Source organism: Schistocerca gregaria, chromosome 2 (genome assembly GCF_023897955.1).
Source record: "Schistocerca gregaria isolate iqSchGreg1 chromosome 2, iqSchGreg1.2, whole genome shotgun sequence".
NCBI classification, from domain to species: domain Eukaryota; kingdom Metazoa; phylum Arthropoda; class Insecta; order Orthoptera; family Acrididae; genus Schistocerca; species Schistocerca gregaria.
This window is the reverse complement of record NC_064921.1, coordinates 1,052,874,647-1,052,890,647: the sequence shown is the minus strand read 5'-3', so window position 1 is coordinate 1,052,890,647 and position 16,001 is coordinate 1,052,874,647. Positions and strand designations below refer to the sequence as shown.

The following is a 16,001-nucleotide window of genomic DNA, read 5'->3' as shown; positions in this document are numbered from 1 at the left end:
AAAAGCTTCTATTCTCTTCTTGTCCAAACTATTTATCGTCCATGTTTCACTTCCATACATGGCTACACTCCATGTTGAGGTAGACAGTGTTAATGTGATGACGAACTGTTGCCATTCATTTTCACTGTGAGGCCATATCAGTGAGGAGTCATCAACATATGTTAGGCAAATGTTCAGAGAGAATGGTTGTAGGAAGAGAGACAGTGCAAAGGTTTTCAGGTGCCAGCGTAGGAGCACACTTTGTGAATTGGCAGAAGAGGTCAAGCTGGCTGCTTTCCACCTATACTGTGAGGCAACAAGCTGCAGGTTAGGATGTGTGCTCCAGAGGTACATACTGAGATCACTGCTTTGGCCTACTCTCAAGATACAAGATATGCTGCACCCTATTAAAGATGATGTAGCTCTTTGTTTGCCCAGTGTGTATGGTGCCCTTGAGAATGTGACAGCATTTATATAGGTCACTCAGTTCGCACACTAGTAGAATGTTGTACCAAGCAAAAGCTTGTAGGAGGTGGGAGAGGCAGTTTGAAGTGTGGTGCCAGCTTCTCATGCCTCCTGATAACACTTGGTCCCACGCTGGAGCTACTATGAGCTGCCTGACTCACCTTCTGCACATGTGCCCTGTCTGACTGGCACCAGAGGCTGCGATCGTGCCTATATAAGCAGAAAACCGTGCCAGCCCTAGCAGTCCCTGATAACAGTGGCAGAGATAGCCATCGAGAGCTCAAGAATTTTATTGGAACTGACATGGCTTGAAAACCAAGAAGATTTTATTCAGACATGCTGCCTCGAAGACCCTGAGGGCACAATGAATTATTGACACCTAAATATATTGGTAATGATGACACATTCCTTAGTTCTGTGAAGGTTAGATGCACTAATAGCTTCCAGATTTATTCTCATAACCAAAATTTATTTGTAATATTCTTAATTGTATGCTTAAAACTAACACTGAAAAGTATTTGGAATGAGACACGTAAGTTACTTGTGTACTAATCACACAAGGGTCTTCAGCAGAGATTATTCAGTTTTTTTGCTCTTGGCTCACCAATAGAGGACATACAATACTAACGACGATTATAATAGTAAAACTAGTTGTCATCAGTGGTCATTTAGGAAGCAACCATAGACATGTATGGAACTTGCAGTACTAAACTCATTTTTAAAATGAAACTTCTTTTAAAAATGGAAATCTTCAGATGGTGGTCTGTTTATTTGAGGGAGCTGTCTTTTCTCTTCTCCCCACTTCTTTCCCTCTGTATATTCTTATTTCTCCTCCACAGATGAAGTATATCGGTTTAGAATATCTATAATAACTGAACAATATGCTCCTGAATCATCATATAGCATGTATGTTTATTCAATTTCTTTATTGTTTGGATCACAGTAGCTCAATTTAAGTAGTACAGTAATCAATCAACTTGCTCAATGCATTCTTTTGATTTCGTGAAGGTCATTCATAACCTGAATAATGGTTACCAAAGCAGTGTATTTGGAAGTGATTGGTTTAATATGTTCTCATTGATGAAGTAATCAGAAATAAATACCTATTCCACTTCAGAGGATGCATACATATAATGCACCTTATTTTTCTTCACATGTTTATGTACAAATTTTATATAACTGATTAATTACAAAATTTCTGTCAAAATATTAAATACTGAAACTAAAATAAAATACCATTTTTAATGTTCTCCTGTTTTTTCAGGATCGACATTCATCGGCTTGGCACACGAGTATTGCATGTAACACAGCATTTGGTATATGCCTTGATCTCATTAGCACATCATTTGCATCCTTTGTCATTGTGGTGTTTCTGACTATTGAGACAGGTAGGTTTTGCAGATTGTTTTATTTCATTGTCTCATTATTTCATTTTGTCCATTCATTTATTGCACAAATCCTAAGCACAATTTCACATATTTATACTTTATGTTTACTTGTAATCATTAAATGTCTTTCATATAAATAGCTTTAAAATAGTCTATGCTATGTTGTTTACCAGTGAAAATTACTAAAATAATTTTTGATTAGATGCTTTCTAATACTCATAATAATTGATTAATTTGAACGGCAGAAGCATTGTGTGTGTGTGTGTGTGTGTGTGTGTGTGTGTGTGTGTGTGTGTGTGTGTGTGTCTTTTTGCAGTCCAACTCAATAAAGGACTGATATCAAAAGCTAGAAAGTCTTCTTCCTTTTTTGAGTATGTCTGTGTCAAAGACTCAATGCTTCTGCTATTCAGTGAGTGGTCTCCTTTACGCCAGATGATTTACATTCTACTAGAAGTTTCCTAATATACTCATAACAATTAAATATTTTATATTAATAAATTCAAACAATTACTTCTCCTTTGAAGACATTACCTACAAACAAATCAGGGGTACATGTATGGGCACCTGCATGGGACAATTCTATGCCAACCTATTCACAGGTCATATAGAGGAATCCTTCCTAAACACACAGAATCCCAAAACCCTTACCTGATTCAGATCCATTGATGACATCTTCGTAATCTGGATTGAGGGTAAGGAGACCCATTCCATATTCCTACAGAACCTCAACACCTTTTTCCCATTCACCTTACCTGGTTCAACTCAACCCAACAAGCCACCTTCCTTGATATTGACCTCCACCTCAAAGACGGCTACATCAGTATCTCTGTCCATATCAAACCTACCAACCATCATTAACACCTCCACTTCAACAGCTGTCACCCATTCCATACAAAGAAGTTATCTTTCGAGTCACCCACCATCTCCCAAAGCCTCACGGTCCGACCACAGAGGAGCATTCACCTTGTGACTCAGTACCACCCAGGACTGGAGCAATTGAGTCACATGCTCCACCAGGGTTTTCACTGCCACCCATTGTGCCCTGAAATAAGAAATGCCCTACTCACTCTCCTTTCAACACCTCCCACAGTGGTATACTGCCACCCACTGAACCTATACAATATTCTCCTCCATCCCTATACAACTCCTGTTCCCAACCCCTTGCCTCGTGGCGCATATTCCAGCATTAGACCGAGCTGCAAGAGCTGTCCCATAATACATCGTCCCACCACCACCTGCTCCAGTCCAGCGAAAAACATCACCTATCCCATCAAAGGCAGGGCTACTTGTGAAACCAGTCAGACAGTCTACAATCTATGCTGCAACCACTGTGCTGCATTCTATGTGGACATGACTACCAGCAACCTGTCTGTCCACATGACTGGCAACCAACAAACTGTGGCCAAGAAGCAGCTGGACCACCCTGTTGCTGAGCGCACCACCCAATGTGGCCTTCTTCATCTCAGTGACTGCTTCACAGCCTGTGCTATCTGGATTCTTCCCACTAACACCAGCTTTTCTGAACTGCACAGGTGGCAACTCTCCCTGTAATATATCCTATGTTCCTGTAACCCTCCTGGCCTAAACTTTCATTAGTCACTGTCGTTACTCGCCTAGCCCCTTCCATGTTCCCATTCAGGCACAACACAGCCCTCTATGCCATCAACACACGGTCAGTTTTTATATTTCTCTCCTTTTCTGCTCCCCCCCCCCCCCCCCCCCGCCTTCCCTTCCTCCATCTAACCTCCCAACTCCACCTAGCTGCACTACCCTCTCTCCACCTCGTCCCCGCCCCGGCCTCCCCCTTACACTCGTCACTTTGTTGCCTCACCCACCACTTGTTGCTGCTCACAGTCTGACTTGGGCTGCCAAAGACTGTGGCCACATATGTGTGAGTTGCATTTTCATGCGTGTGTGTATGTTGCCTATTTTTGATGAAGGCCTTGTTGGGTGAAAGCTCACCTTCTGACAGTCTTTTTGTTGTGCCTGTCTGAAATTCAGCATCTCATCTGTATAGTGAGTAGCAACTATCCTTTTCATATTGTTATATTAATAAAGATATTTAAGTTAATATGTAAAGGTTGTTTTAAATTACTGCTACCAGTCACAAACTTTGTTAACTATTGTATTACTTGTTTATTTAGCGACATGTTTTGAGGGTTAAACCTAATCTTCAGGCTAAATGGCATTACAAAAACAACTTGACAATAAGGTCGTACTGATAGTCTTTTCGTAAATGCTGTGGTCATCCTGTGGAAGAAGAAAAAACTTAGTAAGAGGCGATCTCACTTTGGAAGCTGGACTTATGTTTGCATGAAAATGTTTAGTAACAGTCACTCACTTTGTTCCTCTGGTGTGGTAGTCTCGTTGTGATGCGTTGCAGTGTTTCTATTTCCGTGGCTCTCTGTTCACCAATATAGCAGTAACTTGGAAACACGATCACAAACAGTTCTGTAGTGCAGTGGACAAGATTGTGAGAATGAGGTGGAGAGAGGGTAGTGCACCTAGGTAGAGTTGGGAGGTTAAATGGAGAATGGGGAGAGGGTGGGGGGGAGCAGAAAAGGAGAGAACTGTAGTGTGCGGTAGCTTGTGAAGTATGTATGTATGTATGTTGTTTGAAAAGTTCTCAGGATCACCACGAGATTCGTAAAGACATTCATGCCAATTTCCAGAGTACACTGGGGGACTCTGCTCCTTCAAATTCAGCTGTATCCAAGTGGACAAATGAATTTAAATTTGGTTGGGAGAGCTTAGATGATGATCTGCACAGTGGTTGGCCAAGATGTGTCACTACTCCAGAAATCATTGCAAAAGTGCACAAAATGGTCATGGAGGATTGCTGACTGAAAGTGCGTGAAATTTCTCATGCTTGCCAATGTCATCTGAAAGGGTGTATCACATTTTAACTGAAGAATTAGAAATGAAAAAAATATGTGCAAGATGGGTGCCGCGACTCTTGATGCTTCATCAAAAATGTATAAGATGGGCCCTATCAGAACAGTGTTTGGCCCATTTTAGGAGAAATGAACAGATGAAACTTGGGTGCACCACTATACCCCAGAGACAAAACAACAGTCAAAGAAGTGAAAAAATGCTGATTCTCTGCCACCAAAGAAAGCAAAGACAATTCCTTCGGCGGGAGAGGTCATGGCATCAGTGTTCTGCAATACAAAGGGGATGTTGTTTGTAGATTATCTCTCCTCTGGGCAAACTATTACTGGAGAATATTACACTATCCTCCTGGACAAATTGCAATAAAAGGTATGTGAAAAAAGGCCTTCCCAAACTGAAAATTTTTCTTGATGGACGAATATTCACTTCAGACAAAGAACTGATAGCCGGAGTTGACAGCAATTTTACAGGCTTGGAGGAAACTCATTTTTGAGATGAGATCAAAGCACTAGAACATCACTGGACCAAGTGCATTAATTTACAAGGAGACTACATTTAAAAATAAAAAATGTTTCATTGATGTAAGTACTTTTTTTCTATTTCATTCCGAGGACTTTCCAAACCACACTGGGGGAGTAGATGTAGATCTTATAGTGTGCCATCTTCTCTTCAATGGTGATCATTCCCTCCCTCACTTTCCTACCCACTGACCAAGTGAGGTTGCACAGTGGTTAGACACTGGACTCACATTCGGGAGGACGACAGCTCAATCCCGCATCCGACCATCCTGATTTAGGTTTACCGTGATTTCCCTAAATCGCTCCAGGAAAATGCTGGGATGGTTCCTTTGAAAGGGCATGGCCGACTTCCTTCCCCATCCTCCCCTAATCCAATGAGGCCGATGGCCTCGCTGTCTGGTCTCTTTCCGAAAACAACCCAACCCCAACCCACCCACTGACAGCTTTGTGGGAACTCTGAAGCTCCACCTAGTTCCAGTTTCCTATCTCAGCACATAAAAACTGATCCTGACCTAATCATTCTTTCCATTGACCACCAATGTAATAATGAATTCAACAACTATGTGGCCCCGAGTCCCTGTCAGCCCTCTGACACCTCCTGCAGTGAACTTCATACATATGATTCAGTGCCAGAAGCCCAGTGTGACTTCCAGACATTCCTCCAAACAGTGCATCCACTGAAAATCATATTTCTTCTTCATACGCACACCTAAAACTTCTCCATGTATCTCCTTTCACTTACTCTCAAAGCTACACAAATTCAACTCCATAAGTATATGGTTTTTTTTGGCTATAGCGACGGACCACACACAGAAAACTCCAACTTATTACGATAAGACACCTTTATTAACGTTCGTACAATTACAGAAAACACAAGAAAAACAGTGCATAAATTCACGAAATGCGTATCACTCAGTCAAGTCGTAGACGGCACTCCGAAGAAGCTCCAGTCTCCAAAGACCATTTACTTTGCACTTCGCTGGTGAAGTTACTGGCGGTCGACTGTCACCACAGGTACTCCTAATGAACACTCCCTTATAGATTATTGTAACAATCTTAAAAGAACACGCTCCCATCCCTGTGATCTTGCTGTCTGGCCAGCCACATTCTTACTCAGTTCAGATTCAGATTCTGTATTAGTCATTCAGCATTATTACGTGCAATAGACTTTGTCAGTTCACTTAACCTATTAATTTTTTAAAACAGATTTTTACATATTTAAGCTGATATTGGTCATTTTTTAAAATTCTTCTAATGAGTAGAATGCGTTAATTAACAAGAAGTTGTTTAAGTTTTCCTTAAATACTTTGTTTGGCATGCTTGAAGCATGCTTAGACAGTTTGTTATATGTACGAATGACTATTGTTAGTTTTTGCTAAGTGTTTTGTGGCAAGAGCAGGGAAGTACAGATTCTTGTATGTAGTCATTCTTTTGATTCACTACTCCTAGTTGGTAGTCCAGCAAGTATATAGTTAACACTATCAAGAATATGTAGACTAATAACTGTTAATATTTTAAATTTAATAACAGCGGTTTACAATGTATCCTATTACCTACCTTTCCCATTACTCTGTTTGCTTTCTTCTGGATCACAAGAATTTCACTTATATTTTCCTGTTTCTTCAGAGTATTAACCCCTACCTTAAAATACATTGAAAAAAGGTTAACTATGCAGTCCTTACATATTCAAATGTCACACAGCACATCAGTCTCTTGATCAGATACATAACTCTTGAAAGCCTAACCACTATGTGCTCAACATAAGAGTTCCACTTTAGTTTTTTCTCAAGTACACCTAAAATTTTGCATTTAGTTTTTCTATTTTTACAGTCTTTCATAGACTGAAGTGCATATTATGGGTCTTTTTCTCATTTATTTTCTTTGAATGTTGAATCGACAAATATAGCTTCAGAACTAACTTGGGTCCAGCCACAGAATTCACTATGTCAACTAGTTTATGAATGACAGAGAGTAATCCTCTCTATCTCCTCTACAGATTAACCAACTTGTTTGGTGCAGGTTCACTGATGTCTGCTTAATTGTATAGATCCCTGGCATAGACACCAATTGGCTTTCCCTCTAAAACTTCAGTACCTACTCTCAAATACCTTTTCTTCTGATTAATAATCTACCTTTCTGTCTGTTGGTCTCACATCTTTCGTTGCCGTACCACTTAACTGCCTACCTACCTACATATTTTCACAGTTGGCACCCATTTTACATAAAATGGTTCCTCCTATGAGTCTTAGGCACTTGTAGATGCTTCATTTGTAGTACAAGGGAACATTACCTACAAGAAGTTATCATAAAGTTTTAGTTGGAATTTCAAAAAAATATAATTACATAACTGTTTTGTTTGTGTATAGGTACATGTCTCCAGCTCTGGTACACAGTCCCCACATTACAGTACTGTTGTATGCCACTATAGGAGCCAAGCAATATGGTACAGCCCATTAATAAACTGGAGTGTTGTGCAGTAATTTGTTTGTGACAGCAGTGAAAATGTTGCAGCTGTGGCAGTCCAATACAATGACTTCATCACTTGTCTGGTCTGGCGTGACACAGCTGAAGCATACTTGGGCTTTCCCTGTGTAGTAGGACTGCAGATGTCTACATGCAAACAAATGAACAGACAAAAGTTTAATTAACTTTACTTCTTAAGGTGGTGACTAAAACTTATGAATATCCTTCACAAATTGGAAAACTCACACGCTAGACTTAATTAAATGCCTTAGCTAATTTGCAGTATGCATGATAGCAGAATTAGGTGATTTAAAAATGAAGAAATTAGTTTATTCGGCCTACTTCCATTCACTAATGAGTTATGGAATCATCTTTTGAGGAAACTCCTCTCACAAAGAGAACATTTTCAAAAATCAGAAATGAGTCATTAGAATTATATCTGGTGTCAGTCTTAGATCATGTCGTGTGATATGGTGACAAACCTGTCAAGGCTCTCAGTGCATAGACAACACTGGCTTCAGTTAACTCTATGCCACTAGTAAGCTGCCACTGATCAGTACTGTCACATTATCCAATTACTCATTCACATTCTTTGCAGGGCCTTCAACAGCATTCCACCATGTACTGAATGAAACACATCTCACCGAAAGTCAAGCACTCATTCAACAAACTTGTGTATTTTGCCAACCTGTGCAATAATGTGATCTGTTCCTTTGCCATGCCTGCTCCTAATGTCACATCCCATGGGCCCTCCCAGTATACACAACTTGTGTGCGAGAGCTGTCGCATTCGCCACTTACCACCTCTCATTGCAATTCTGTTTCAGACATTTCCTGCCCCTGTCATGGGTAGGACCCTTTCCGAAAGAAAGCATGTCATTTACCAGCTGTGCTGCAACTATTGTGCAGTATTCTGTGTAGAAGTGATAGTTTACCACCTACCCATCTACACGAATAGCCATTGCCAAATTGTGGGTAGCACAAGCTTGACTGCTTCTTTGCTGAACAGTTTTGTCACCACAGTACTATTCAACAGCTTCCTTAATAATAATGACATTGGAATCCAGTCCTCTAGCACTTTACTTCCCTCAGTTACGAAAGTGGAATTTTTCCTACCACTAACACATCCCCAGATCCTGCAGTGTCCCAGGCATAAACCTTCACTAAACCCATCCTGCCCATCTCTTGCCCAGTTTTGTCATCGTTAATGACACAGTTTTGCCACTTCACCTAAAAGCTATGTGACTACTGATACAGCTCCTCAATGGTCCCCATTTGCTCATTATCCCACTCATTTGCCCTTCTCTCCCTAGCCATAAGATATGATTGTTGAGAATGTAGAATGTACCAGTTATAATTACATTTTTTTTAAAGGCTAATTGAAAGCAGCAGAAATGGAGGACTGTATCAAACCAATCTTATCTTTGTTTGTTGTTTTTTTAATATTTTTATTAGGGGTGCATATTCCATAGATCCATACATTTGCCTGGATGTGGAACGTATCAATACAATTGCACAAATACAATTAATGCTATAGATTAGTAATATAATACAATATATTAAAAACAAACATTCCAAGACTTACCAAGCAGGAAAGCGCCAGTAGACAGGCACAATAAAATAACACACAAACACACACACACAAAACTTCGAGCTTTCGCAACTGGCGGCTGCTTCGTCAGGAAAGAGCGAAGGAAAGGAAAGATGAAAGGATGTGGGTTTTAAGGGAGAGGGTAAGGAGTCATTCCAATGCCGGGAGCAGAAAGACTTACCTTAGGGGGAAAATAGGATAGGTATATACTCGCGCGCGCGCCCACACACACACACACACACACACACACACACACACACACACACACACATCCATCCATACATACACAGACACAAGCAGACAATATAATACAATGATATAGATATTAACAAGTATCACTTTTTCTCATTTACAAGCTGTCATTTAACTAGTAGAGCAATTATAACATAGGAGTACACTGGATGGTCAAGTAGGTATTTTTTAATGTACCTTTGAACAGCATTTCATTTGGTCTTGCATATTTAATATAATTAGGCAATGCATTAAAAGTCCTTATAGCAGCATACTTTACTCCCTGCTGTGCAAGTGAAAAATTTTTTATACCTAAAAACAAAGATGATGTGACTTATCAAACGAAAGTGCTGGCAGGTCGATAGACACACAAACAAACACAAACATACACACAAAATTCTAGCTTCCGCAACCAACGGTTGCTTCGTCAGGAAAGAGGGAAGGAGAGGGAAAGACAAAAGGATGTGGGTTTTAAGGGAGAGGGTAAGGAGTCATTCCATCCCAGGAGTGGAAAGACTTACCTTATGGGAAAAAAAGGAAAAAAGGACGGGTATACACTTGCACACACACATATCCATCCACACATATACAGACACAAGCAGACATATTCAAAGGCAAAGAGTTTGGGCAGAGATGTCAGTCGAGGCGGAAGTGCAGAGGCAAAGATGATGTTGAATGAATGACAGGTGAGGTATGAGTGGCGGCAACTTGAAATTAGCGAAGATTGAGGCCTAGTGGATAATGGGAAGAGATAACCCGGACAGTGTAACACTGTGCCAAGATGTGCTGGCCGTGCACCAAGGCATGTTTAGCTACAGGGTGATCCTCATTACCAACAAACACTGTCTGCCTGTGTCCATTCATGCGAATAGACAGTTTGTTGTTGGTCATTCCCACATAGAATGCGTCACAGTGTAGGCAGGTCAGTTGGTAAATCACGTGGGTGCTTTCACATGTGGGTATGCCTTTGATTGTGTACATCTTCTGGGTTACAGGACTGGAGTAGCTGATGGTGGGAGGGTGCATGGGACAGGTTTTACACTGGAGGCGTTTACAACGGTAGGAGCCAGAGGGTAGGGAAGGTGGTTTGGGGATTTCATAGGGATGAACTAAGAGGTTACGGAGGTTAGGTGGATGGCAGAAAGACACTCTTGGTGGAGGGGGAGGTTTTCATGAAGGATGGATCTCATTTCAGAGCAGGATTTGAGGAAGTCTTATCCCTGCTGGAGAGCCACATTCAGAGTCTGATCCAGTCCCGGAAAGTATCCTGTCACAAGAAGGGCACTTTTGTTGTTCTTCTTTGGGAGTTTCTGGGTTTGAGAGGATGAGGAAGTGGCTCTGGTTATTTGCTTCTGTACCAGGTCGGGAGGGTAGTTGCGGGATGCGAAAGCTGTTATCAGGTTGTTGGTGTAATGGTTCAGGGATTCCGGACTGGAGCAGATTCGTTTGCCATGAAGACCTAGGCCGTAGGGAAGGGACCGTTTGATATGGAATGGGTGGCAGCTGTCATAACGGAGGTACTGTTGCTTGTTGGTGGGTTTGATGTGGACAGACATGTGAAGCTGGCCATTGGACAGATGGAGGTCAATGTCAAGGAAACTGGCATGGGATTTGGAGTAGGACCAGGTGAATCTGATGGAGCCAAAGGAGTTGAGGTTGGAGAGGAAATTCTGGAGTTCTTCTTCGCTGTGAGTCCAGATCATGGAGATGTCATCAATAAATCTGTTCCAAACTTTGGGTTGGCTGGCCTGGGTAACCAAGAAGGCTTCCTCTAAGCGACCCATGAATAGGTTGGTGTACGAGGGGGTCATCCTGGTACCCATTTATGTTCCCTTTAATTGTTGGTATGCCTGGCCTTGAAAAGTGAAGAAGTTGTGGGTCAGGGTGAAGCTGGCTAAGGTGATGAGGAAAGAGGTTTTAGGTAGGGTGACAGGTGATCGGCGTGAAAGGAAGTGCTCCATCGCAGCATGATCCTGGATGTGCGGAATATTTTTGTATAAGGAAGTGGCATAAATGGTGACAAGGATGGTTTCCGGGGGTTAAGAGATTGGGAAGGATTCCAGGCGTTCGAGAAAGTGGTTGGTGTCTTTGATGAAGGATGGGAGACTGCATGTAATGGGGTGAAGGTGTTGATCTACGTAGGCAGAGATACGTTCTGTGGGGGCTTGGTAACCAGCTACAAAGGGGTAGCCGGGATGTTTGGGTTTGTGAATTTTAGGAAGTAGGCAGAAGGTAGGAGTGCGAGGTGTCGGTGGGGTCAGGAGTTTGATGGAGTCAGGTGAAAGGTTTTGTAGGGGGCCTAAGGTTTTGAGGATTCCTTGAAGCTCCGCCTGGACATCAGGAATGGGGTTACCTTGACAAACTTTGTATGTAGAGTTGTGTGAAAGCTGACGCAGTCCCTCAGCCACATACTCCCGACGATCAAGCACCATGGTCGTGGAACCCTTGTCAGCCGGAAGAATGATGATGGATCGGTCAGCTTTCAGATCATGGATAGCCTGGGCTTCGGCTGTGGTGATGTTGGGAGTAGGATTAAGGTTTTTTTTTAAAAAGGATTGAGAGGCATGGCTGGAATTCAGAAATTCCTGGAAGGTTTGGAGAGGGTGATTTTGAGGAAGAGGAGGTGGGTCCCGCAGTGACGGAGGACCGAACTGTTCCGGGCAAGGTTCAATTTGGATAGTGTCTTGGAGAGTTGGATCATTAGGAGTGGGATCAGGAACATTTTTCTTCGTGGCAAAGTGATATTGCCAGCAGAGACTACGCTTGTAGGACAGTAAATCTTTGACGAGGGCTGTTTGTTTGAATCTGGGAGTGGAGCTGAAGGTGAGGCCTTTGGAAAGGACTGAGGTTCCGGATTGGGAGAAAGGTTTGGAGTAAAGGTTAACTACTGAATTAGGGTGTTGTGGTTCCAGATTGTGTTGATTGGAATTTTGAGGTTTTGGAGGGAGTGGAGCAGGAAGTGAGAGATTGAGTAGATGGGAGAGACTGGGTTTGTGTGCAATGAGAGGAGGTTGAGGTTTTGCTGGAATGGTTGTGAAGGGTAAGTGAGTTGCTTTCCCGGAGGTGGGAAACGAGGAGATTGGATAGTTTTTTGAGGTGGAGGGTGGCATGCTGTTCTAATTTGCGGTTGGCCTGTGGGAGGATTCTCTGAACAGCCGGTGTGGATGTGGGAGAGGAAAGAGTGAGGACTTTTATTAAGGATAAGAGTTGACGGGAGTGTTCATTGGCTGAGTTGATGTGTAGGTGAAGGATTAGGTGGGTGAGGGCAATGGATTGTTCAGTTTGGAACTGGTATAGGGACTTTCACACGACGTGATTTACCAACTGACCTGCCTACACTGTGACGCTTTCTATGTGGGAATGACCAGCAACAAACTGTCCATTCACATGAATGGACACAGGCAGACAGTATTTGTTGGTAATGAGGATCACCCTGTGGCTAAACATGCCTTGGTGCACGGCCAGCACATCTTGGCACAGTGTTACACCGTCCAAGTTATCTGGATACTTCCCACCAACACCAACCTATCAGAACTCCGGAGATGGGAACTCGCCCTTCAGTATATCCTCTCTTCTCGATATTTGCCAGGCCTCAGCCTCCGCTAATTTCAAGTTGCCACCGCTCATACCTCACCTGTCTTTCAACAACTTCTTTGCCTCTGTACTTCCGCCTCGACTGACATCTCTGCCTTTACTCTTTCCCTTTAAATATGTCTGCTTGTGTCTGTGTATGTGCGGATGGATATGTGTGTGTGTGCGAGTGTACACCTGTCCTTTTTTCCCCTAAGGAAAGGCTTTCCGCGAAAGCTAGTAATTCTGTGTGTGTGTTTTGTTCATTGTGCCTGTCTGCCGGTGCTTTCCCGCTTGCTAAGTCTTGGAAAATATATATATATATATATATATATATATATATATATATATATATATATATATATATATATATATATATATTAAAAACAAAAATTTCCAAGACTTACCAAGCGGGAAAGCGCCGGCAGACAGGCACATGAACAAAACACACAAACACACACACAGAATTACGAGCTTTCGCAACTGGCAGTTGCTTCGTCAGGAAAGAGGGAAGGAGAGGGAAAAATGAAAGGATGTGGGTTTTAAGGGAGAGGGTAAGGAGTCATTCCAATCCCGGGAGCGGAAAGACTTCCCTTAGGGGAAAAAAAGGACAGGTGACACTCGCACACACACACACACACACACACACACATATCCATCCGCACATCCACAGATCCACAGGGAAGTCTTTCCGCTCCCGGGATTGGAATGACTCCTTATCCTCTCCCTTAAAACCCACATCCTTTCATTTTTCCCTCTCCTTCCTTCTTTCCTGACAAAGCAACTGCCAGTTGCGAAAGCTCGTAATTCTGTGTGTGTGTTTGTGTGTTTTGTTCATGTGCCTGTCTGCCGGCGCTTTCCCGCTTGGTAAGTCTTGGAATCTTTGTTTTTAATATATTTTTCCCATGTGGAAGTTTCTTTCTGTTTTATTTATATATATATATACACACACACACACACACACACACACACACTCCTGGAAATTGAAATAAGAACACCGTGAATTCATTGTCCCAGGAAGGGGAAACTTTATTGACACATTCCTGGGGTCAGATACATCACATGATCACACTGACAGAACCACAGGCACATAGACACAGGCAACAGAACATGCACAATGTCGGCACTAGTACAGTGTATATCCACCTTTCGCAGCAATGCAGGTTGCTATTCTCCCATGGAGACAATCGTAGAGATGCTGGATGTAGTCCTGTGGAACGTCTTGCCATGCCATTTCCACCTGGCGCCTCAGTGGGACCAGCGTTCGTGCTGGACGTGCAGACCGCGTGAGACGACGCTTCATCCAGTCAAAAACATGCTCAATGGGGGACACATCCGGAGATCTTGCTGGCCAGGGTAGTTGACTTACACCTTCTAGAGCACGTTGGGTGGCATGGGATACATGCGGACGTGCATTGTCCTGTTGGAACAGCAAGTTCCCTTGCCGGTCTAGGAATGGTAGAACGATGGGTTTGATGACGGTTTGGATGTACCGTGCGCTATTCAGTGTCCCCTGAACGATCACTAGAGGTGTACGGCCAGTGTAGGAGATCGCTCCCCACACCATGATGCCGGGTGTTGGCCCTGTGTGCCTCGGTCGTATGCAGTCCTGATTGTGGTGCTCTTCTGCACGGCGCCAAACACACATACGACCATCATTGGCACCAAGGCAGAAGCGACTCTCATCGCTAAAGACGACACGTCTCCATTTATCCCTCCATTCACGCCTGTCGCGACACCACTGGAGGCGGGCTGCACGATGTTGGAGCATGAGCGGAAGACGGCCTAACGGTGTGCGGGACCATAGCCCAGCTTCATGGAGATGGTTGCGAATGGTCCTCGCCGATACCCCAGGAGCAACAGTGTCCCTAATTTGCTGGGAAGTGGCGGTGCGGTCCCCTACGGCACTGCGTAGGATCCTACGGTCTTGGCGTGCATCCGTGCGTCGCTGCGGTCCAGTCCCAGGTCGACGGGCACGTGAACCTTCCGCCGACCACTGGCGACAACATCGATGTACTGTGGAGACCTCACGCCCCACGTGTTGAGCAATTCGGCGGTACGTCCACCCGGCCTCTCGCATGCCCACTATACGCCCTCGCTCAAAGTCCGTCAACTGCACATACGGTTCACGTCCACGCTGTCGCGGCATGCTACCAGTGTTAAAGACTGCGATGGAGCTCCGTATGCCACGGCAAACTGGCTGACACTGACGGCGGCAGTGCACAAATGCTGCATAGCTAGCGCCATTCGACGGCCAACACCGCGGTTCCTGGTGTGTCCGCTGTGCCGTGCGTGTGATCATTGCTTGTACAGCCCTCTCGCAGTGTCCGGAGCAAGTATGGCGGGTCTGACACACCAGTGTCAATGTGTTCTTTTTTCCATTTCCAGGAGTATATATATATTCAAAACAAAGATTCCAAGACTTACCAAGAGGGAAAGCGCCGGCAGACAGGCACAATGAACAAAACAGACATCATGTCTGCTTGTGTCTGTGTATGTGCGGATAGATATGTGTGTGTGTGTGTGCGAGTATACACCTGTCCTTTTTTCCCCCTAAGGGAAGTCTTTCCGCTACCGGGATTGGAATGACGCCTTACCCTCTCCCTTAAAACCCACATCCATTCGTCTTTCCCTCTCCTTCCCTCTTTCCTGAAGAAGCAACCATCGGTTGCGAAAGCTAGTAATTCTGTGTGTGTGTTTGTGTGTTTTGTTCATTGTGCCTGTCTGCCGGCACTTTCCCGCTTGGTAAGTCTTGGAATCTTTGTTTATATATATATATACAACCCATTACATGCAGTCTCCCATCCTTCATCAAAGACACCAACCACTTTCTCGAACGCCTGGAATGCTTACCCAATCAGTTACCCCCGGAAACCGTCCATGTAACCATTGATGCCACATCCTT

The 16,001-nt window shown here is 43.5% G+C and overlaps 1 pseudogene; it reads left to right on the top strand.

The window, feature by feature from the left end:
• Positions 1-16,001, top strand: part of LOC126335580 (ATP-binding cassette sub-family C member 4-like) — a 361,394-nt pseudogene that overhangs the window by 281,177 nt on the left and 64,216 nt on the right.